This window comes from Natator depressus, chromosome 1, assembly GCF_965152275.1.
Source record: "Natator depressus isolate rNatDep1 chromosome 1, rNatDep2.hap1, whole genome shotgun sequence".
In the NCBI taxonomy this organism is placed as follows: Eukaryota; Metazoa; Chordata; order Testudines; family Cheloniidae; genus Natator; species Natator depressus.
This window is the reverse complement of record NC_134234.1, coordinates 152,644,756-152,653,545: the sequence shown is the minus strand read 5'-3', so window position 1 is coordinate 152,653,545 and position 8,790 is coordinate 152,644,756.

Sequence of the window (8,790 nt, the reverse complement as noted above, 5' to 3'; positions counted from 1 at the left end):
ACTGTATATTCTTGTTTAATGGCTCTTAGGACTTTGATCAACTGTAACAGTTCAGCCCGACGAAAGCCCAAATCTAGCAATGCACTCAGGATAGGCGCAGCGTAACCATAGGTAGATCCATTGAAGTCAGGGATTACTCAGGGGTGTAAAGCAACACATGTGCTTACGTGCTTTTCTGGACCTGGGGTCACATAACAGGACTGATGAGAGAGTTTGCAGGATCTACAACAAAGCCTCCCGAAAAGGAGAGTGAGAGGACTTGGCTGAATGGCATAGTAGAAATTGAAGGTGCTTAATAATGTTCTACAAACACTGTCACATTGAAAGTCAGGTTGCTCCTGGTCCTTACATGATAGTATATATAGGGGAGATTGCAGGTACTCTTCCCCTACTGTGTATGGCCTGCATAAATGCCAGCCACAATTGCAGTTTTGGGGCTCAGGGAAGGGAAGCAATTGCTTCCTCCTAGCTCTCGCTGGGATACAAAAAACCCCCAAAAGTGTGGGAGCCATGGTCCTCCCTGCTACACTGCCACATTGTCCCACAGAATGAGACTAGTGCACAGTGAGGGATACTCCGTACCCCACAAAAGGGTGTAGTAGCCTGTGATGCACCTCGAAGCAGCACCCTGGAACCCCCAAATTCACCACTGCCGTATAATTATGATATGTTTTGTTCAACGTATGCCTTGTGAGGTATCATTTCAAAAGTCTTGATCTGCTGAACCCTAATATCCTGTTGGATTGTATTTGCTGTCATTGTATGGGAAGTTTTGCTATACGTATTACTGAAATATGTCGTGAGGTTGGGAACCCCCCCAACCAGCCATCAATAGCCAGATGGCATTAATGGCTCATCAACGCCCATTCCACTATCCCAGAGACTTCTCGGAGAAGGCACATACACCATGGGGGCAACAGCAAAGATATTCCCAGGAAGCTGGAAGGAAATATAAAAGAGAGACTGGCATCATCACTTGGCCTCTCCCCCGTGCTCCCCTCCCCATCTCAATACCTGGAAGAAGATCTGGAAGACAAAGACTTTCAAATGGGGAGCGTGTGGGAAAGGTCCAGTCTATGTACTGAGGAACTGTAACCTGCTTGTAACATCTGTCAGGGGGAGAAAAGCTGTTAGTTTCAACGTTTGCTTAGACTAAAAGTTTAGGATTTAGAATGCATGTTTAATTTTCTTAAGGTAACTAGCTCTGACCTTTATGTCTACCGCTTATAAGCACTTAAAATCTATCTTTCTGTAATGAATATAGCTGTTTTATATTTTACCTAAAATGGTATCTTTTGGTGGAAGTGCTTGGGAAATCTCAGCTTAAATTACACAGGTTGGTGCATGTCCACTTTCCTATGAAGAAATGCCAAACTAGGTAATGAGCTTACACTGGTATAGTTCTGGGGTGCAAGACTGGGGAGCTGTGGGGAATTGGCTGGAGCCTCCCTATTGATGGTTCATGAATGGCCTGGAGATCGTTCGGGTAACTCAGTTGCGTGTGTTGCTGCCTGTGGATGGCTGTGAGAGTGCAATGCCTGTCAGAGGCTTGGAGCTTGACATCAGCACCATGCTGTGAGAGGCAGATCCGGTTGGTGGGTTTGGAGGGCGCGGTGGTCCCACAGTCCACGTTATGTCCCGGGGACCGCGTCATATAGGCAACTAGAGCTCCCCACAAGGCAGTGTAGTTTTGCATCACACCTAATATAGGGGCTGTTCCTCAACTGTTGAACTGAGCCCTGAATCTCAGGACTCAACATCATTTAAATAAAGACTCAGTGGGAATTAGGCTTTGACCCACTGCTCTAGCAGCCTCGTGGGTCCTGAGGGGTTGCTGACCTAAGTCAAACTGATTTGTGCGTGGATAACTGGGGGCTTGGGCTAAAACCCGAGTCAGATCCTGGGCTTAGTATATAGTGTAGACATACCCTGTGAGGGAGAACAAGGAGGTGGGAGTTGGGGGAATGGTACAAACAGTTGGGAAGAAAGCATGTGGTCATCTGTTCTGACCTGCCATACAATGAAGGCAACAGAAGTTCCTTTTGGGTCAAGACCTTTTGTTTTCCCCAGTAAGTATACCACAGATACAGGTAAAAGTATTTGCAATTGATCGTGATCTAACTGAGTGGAGAGGCTCAAGTATGGTTAACCAAAGGAGATCCAAAAGCTGCAATGGCAGGTACTCTGGATATTAAGAATAAGAGGTTTGCTGAGTGCTGAGCTAGCTGTGGGAGTGGCTAAGTCATTATGCAAGGTAGCCTATTTCCCCTTGTTTTTTCCTACCCCCCCCCCCCAGACGTTCTGGTTAAACTTGGATTCATGCTGGAAATGGCCCACCTTGATTATCAAACACACTGTAAGGAGACTGGTCAGTTTGGATGAGCTATTACCAGCAGGAGAGTGAGTTTGTGTGTGTATGGGGGTGTGTGAGAAAACCTGGATTTGTGCTGGAAATGGCCCAACTTGATTATCATGCACATTGTAGGGAGAGTGGTCACTTTGGATGAGCTATTACCAGCAGGAGAGTGAGTTTGTGTGTGTATGGGGGTGTGTGAGAAAACCTGGATTTGTGCTGGAAATGGCCCAACTTGATTATCATGCACATTGTAGGGAGAGTGGTCACTTTGGATGAGCTATTACCAGCAGGAGAGTGAGTTTGTGTGTGTATGGGGGTGGGGGGGTGAGAAAACCTGGATTTGTGCTGGAAATGGCCCACCTTGATTATCATGCACATTGTAGGGAGAGGTTTCAGAGTAACAGCCCTGTTAGTCTGTATTTGCAAAAAGAAAAGGAGTACTTGTGGCACCTTAGAGACTAACCAATTTATTTGAGCATGAGCTTTCGTGAGCTACAGCTCACTTCATCGGATGCATACTGTGGAAACTGCAGAAGACATTATATACACAGAGACCATGAAACAATACCTCCTCCCACCCCACTCTCCTGCTGGTAATAGCTTATCTAAAGTGATCACTCTCCTTACAATGTGTATGATAATCAAGTTGGGCCATTTCCAGCACAAATCCAGGTTTTCTCACCCCCGCCCCCACAAAACACACACACACAAACTCACTCTCCTGCTGGTAATAGCTCATCCAAAGTGACCACTCTCCCTACAATCAAGGTGGGCCATTTCCAGCACAAATCCAGGTTCTCTCACCCCTCCCCACCGGAAACCTACTGACCGCTATTCCTACCTACATGCCTCCAGCTTTCACCCTGACCACACCACACGATCCATCGTCTACAGCCAAGCTCTGTGATACAACCGCATTTGCTCCAACCCCTCAGACAGAGACAAACACCTACAAGATCTCTATCAAGCATTCTTACAACTACAATACCCACCTGCGGAAGTGAAGAAACAGATTGATAGAGCCAGAAGAGTTCCCAGAAGTCACCTACTACAGGACAGGCCTAACAAGAAAGAAAATAACAGAACGCCACTACCCGTCACCTTCAGCCCCCAACTAAAACCCCTCCAACGCATTATTAAGGATCTACAACCTATCCTGAAGGATGACCCAACACTCTCACAAATCTTGGGAGACAGGCCAGTCCTTGCCTACAGACAGCCCCCCAAACTGAAGCAAATACTCACCAACAACCACATACCACACAACAGAACCACTAACCCAGGAACCTATCCTTGCAACAAAGCCCGTTGCCAACTGTGCCCACATATCTATTCAGGGGACACTATCACAGGGCCTAATAACATCAGCCACACTATCAGAGGCTCGTTCACCTGCACATCCACCAATGTGATATATGCCATCATGTGCCAGCAATGCCCCTCTGCCATGTACATTGGTCAAACTGGACAGTCTCTACGTAAAAGAATAAATGGACACAAATCAGATGTCAAGAATTATAACATTCATAAACCAGTCGGAGAACACTTCAATCTCTCTGGTCACGCAATTACAGACATGAAGGTCGCTATCTTACAACAAAAAAACTTCAAATCCAGACTCCAGCGAGAAACTGCTGAATTGGAATTAATTTGCAAATTGGATACTATTAATTTAGGCTTAAATAGAGACTGGGAGTGGCTAAGTCATTATGCAAGGTAGCCTATTTCCCCTTGTTTTTTCCTCCCCCCTCCCCCCTCAGACGTTCTGGTTAAACTTGGATTTATGCTGGAAATGGCCCACCTTGATTATCATACACATTGTAAGGAGAGTGGTCAGTTTGGATGAGCTATTACCAGCAGGAGAGTGAGTTTGTGTGTGTGTCGGGGGGGGGGGGTGAGAAAACCTGGATTTGTGCTGGAAACGGCCCACCTTGATTATCATGCACATTGTAGGGAGAGTGGTCACTTTGGATAAGCTATTACCAGCAGGAGAGTGAGTTTGTGTGTGTGTGTGTGTTTTTTTTGGGGGGGGGAACCTGGATTTGTGCTGGAAATGGCCCAACTTGATTATCATACACATTGTAAGGAGAGTGATCACTTTAGATAAGCTATTACCAGCAGGAGAGTGGGGTGGGAGGAGGTATTGTTTCATGGTCTCTGTGTATATAATGTCTTCTGCGGTTTCCACAGCATGCATCCGATGAAGTGAGCTGTAGCTCACGAAAGCTTATGCTCAAATAAATTGGTTAGTCTCTAAGGTGCCACAAGTACTTCTTTTCTTTTTGCAATCTGAGATTTGACATACCAGAGCAGAGCAAGTCACAATGGGAAGATTGACACTGGGCAGATAAAGGAAGCAAGAGCCTGGAATCCTGTTTTGAAAATGATGTACAAGTAGAACTTGTGGGGCTAACTTTCTTACCCCAGTTCAGGAACTAAAATCTTTTCATCAGCTCTTTGATCTATACTACCAGTAAATTAATTTCAAACTACTATGTCTTGCCAATTTATATCCAGCCACTAGACACAAGACGGTCTCTCTCTCATTCACATATGGGCTGTCAAACAGAAAGTTGTTAGGTCAACCAAGAAGTACTTTTGTGGTCAGTTTTTGTGTGAAAAACGTACTGTCAAACACATCAGACTAATTATAGAGGTGTCCATTACTACCAAGATATTTAACAGTTTATTTCTATTTTTTTCAACTGTAAAAATTCACTTTGATGTAAAACTTGGCAAGAAAGATCTATGACTAGGAGTGAGACTTTTAAAATAGTTTTTTGAAAGCTGGTTTGGATATTTGTACATTAAAAGAGCTAGTTATTCCATAGGGATCCAACTATAATTAGATGTGGACATTAAAAAAAAAAACCCTTCTATGAAAGCATCTAGGTGTGGGACACATATGCAAAAGCAGGTCAGATCTGTGTAGGCAAAATCACAGGACTAAATCAGGTTTCAGAGTAGCAGCCGTGTTAGTCTGTATCTGCAAAAAGAACAGGAGTACTTGTGGCACCTTAGAGACTAACAAATTTATTTGATCAAATTCAATAAAATACTAAGTAGAAAGAAGACAGACTTCAACTATGTTGTAACTCCTATTGTTCTCATCTTAATTTAGGTTGGAAGCTATTAACTATGTGTTTATATAGCACTTAGCATAATGGGCATATCTGATCCTGCAGCACAACAAGTAAATAATAATACAAAAAAGTAGACCTTGAGTTGGCAGGGTTTTTGCTTTTTTTCCTAGAAAGAAGCATGCTCAATTGGCAGAAAAATTCCAATCTGCCTGCCTTGACATTCTCACATACTAACATGGCATGACAATAAAAGGCTACTTGGGCTGTCCAGGCTCACCCCTACATTTTGGAGCATTATGATTTGCCAGTCTATTTTTTTTTTTTTTAAGATTTTTTTTCCTCTAAAGCAGCCTAAATTTGAGCACTCTTTTCCCCTTTTCATCTTCTGCTCAAGCTTTTCAATCCAAAAATATAAGTGCTCTTACCCCTCAGCCTGGCCTACAGTAACTAGAGGTTGAGGGCAATTTCCTTCCAATTTACAAGCAGACAGAGAGACTTGCATTGTTGACCAGAAGGCCATTTACAAGTCAGAACCAATCCTTCAGAGCCATTTACAAGAAGATAAACTCAGATATTTTGCTCCCTGCCTGGAGAACTGAATAAGTTAAAGAGTATGAGTTTCATTTGTATTAATCATCCCCTGCTATCAAGTTTGGCAGCGTAACCTGCTTTTATATAATTGAACTAATAACTATGGTTTATTAACATCATTAAATCAATGTTGTCTTGTAAACTCTGCTTTTATCTCAGCACATAATCTTGCCTGCCCTGAAGGGGAAAAAGTTGTTTCTTGAAAGTGGGGAAGAATGCATGCACAAATCAGGCTGTCTGCATCGACACAATCCCATTTGTGGCCCAATACTGATGTTCTTAATGGTGATTGAGAAACACAGATCATTGCTGTAACTTTACCATAATAATAATAATTGCTTGCAGCTGTTGCTAACCAAACACAAAGCAGTGTAGCAATATGGCAATCTCCCACTTGGACACAAATCTCAAATCACAGTAATGCTTATTAATCTTGCAGAGAGGGGACAACAGTGATAACTGAGGAACAGATCCGCTTTGCCATAGGGTGTCTCATGGAAATGAAGATTTTCTACTTACTGACTTGTTTTAGGTAAAGGATTACAAGGGGAATATACTTAGTTGTATTCTGCAACTGCCACTCTGATGCATCTGCCGTTTGTGAGGCTGCAGTTTGTTCGATTGGGTTATTAAGGGAAATGCTACCTTGGGAAAGAATGCTGTATGTAAGTGGAAGCATCACAAGACAAGCAAGAGGTAAACAAGCAAAGAAAAAAGCTAAGAAAACACAACCTGAACTGTGCTGTTCCAATTCCATTTGTTTTGGGTTTGATGGATTCCCCCCTCCCCCCCCACAACTCTCCAATCTCTGTAATCACCTTGTGATGGGTTGGACCCCACCTGATGTGCTGGGGTCCCACTCAGCCCTCCAGCCCAAGTTTTCCTTACACTGGGTTGCTGTGCTAGGCTCTAAAGCCCCTTTCCAGCATGCAGCCAGGCAAGACCACACCCAGCTGCAGACACAGACTCCATGTAGTCAGATCTGTGTGAGAGGATTCACCTAGCACTCACGTGCACACCCACAATGGAGAGATAAACCCCAGATAATATTGTCTTGCACTGCACAGAAAGACCTACACAGCACAAGCTCATAAAAAATCACCATCTCCCTCAATGTGAAGAGAGATATGGACAGCTTCTTGACCCTCCAGTTATAAATTGAACAATCTGGGTTATGTTATAAACAAGAAATAAGTTTATTAACTATAAAAGGTAAATTTTAAGTGATCATAGGGGATAGCAAACAAAACAAAGCAGATCACTAAGTAAATGAAACAAAACACGCAAACTAAGCTTGATTCACTAAAGGAAAAGGTTACGAAATGTAATTTCTCACCCTAAATGTTGTTTTTAGGCAAGTTGCAGAGTTTCTGTGTCTTAGAGTTCCAGTTATTTCTCTTTACAGACTAGACTCCTCTGTCTTAACTGGGACTCAGCCCTTGCTTTTCCCACAGCTCAGTTCCTTTGTCTCTTCAAGTATTTTCAGCACTCTTTCTTCTTGGACAGGAAGGCAATGGAGAAGAGTCTTGTTTGCCTTACTCCCCTGCCTTAAATAGAATTTACATAAGGCAGGAAGCCTTTGTTTCCAGTGGAAAAGTACCAGCAGTGTCCAAGATGGCACTTTGCATCAGGTGATATCACCTGACCTTTCAGTGTTGTAGCAACCATGAAACCAGGTTTATTTACAATGTCCACAGGAAGGAACTCCAGCAAGATGGGAAATCCACATCTTTAAAGATTCATTGTCTTTTTCTAACAATCCATCAAGGCAGATTGTTTATTGTCTGAAGGGCGTCTCCAAGTATTACCACAGCTATAATTGTTACATAGTCAATACTCCTATCTTCAGATACAGAAATTACTCCTATCTTCAGATACAGAAATGATACATGCATACAAATTGGATAATCACATTCAGTAAATCATAACCTTTCCAATGGTACCTTACAAGACCCATCTTGCATAAAATATATGTTAGTTAGGCCATATTCATATCATAACCATATTTCTATGAAGAATATGGGGTGTAACATCACACACCTGTATTTATTTCCAAAGCAGCAGTAGATAGAGAGAATTCTCCAGTACCAACTTGGTACACATTCCTCCACTGCTACCTGCAGTGCTCATCCAAGGAGACTGTGGTGCCTAGATATTCTCTTCCATGCACACCATGGCTAACATGAGTTCCACTTCCAAAGCGTCCCTTCTAACTAACTGGAAGCATCAATATCCTTGTGGAATTCCCAGGGAGAGGATGGAAGCTGAAAAGTTTGTTGTACTGACAAATAAAAGAATATGACAATGAATAAAATGGTTACACAAACCATAAAACTTGGATAGGAAACTGAGGAAATACATTTCTTGACTTGAAAGTCTTGAGGTCCAAATTAAAATGAGGCCCAAAGGCTGGGAGCTAGATTCTCATCTGCTCAGACACAGTTGGTGGGTTTTTTTGTGGGTGGAGGGAGGCGCTAGAGAGGGACGCATTAGGGAGAAACTAGTTGTGCCCTCCTGATTCTGCACCACCCAATGCCAGTGTAAGATAGAACTGCTGATGAACATCTCTAATGCCACTGGCATAATGTCCATCCATGACATTCCATCAGTGGAGGAACAGGCAGAGTGGAGCTCTGCTCTACCATACCCCAAGCCAACTCCTGGCATGGCTCTTCACGCCCTGAAACCTTCCCTTCGTTAGGGAGTGGAAGGGGTGGCCGGTGCAGGAGGCAGCTATGTGCTTCCACTAGCTTTGCAATG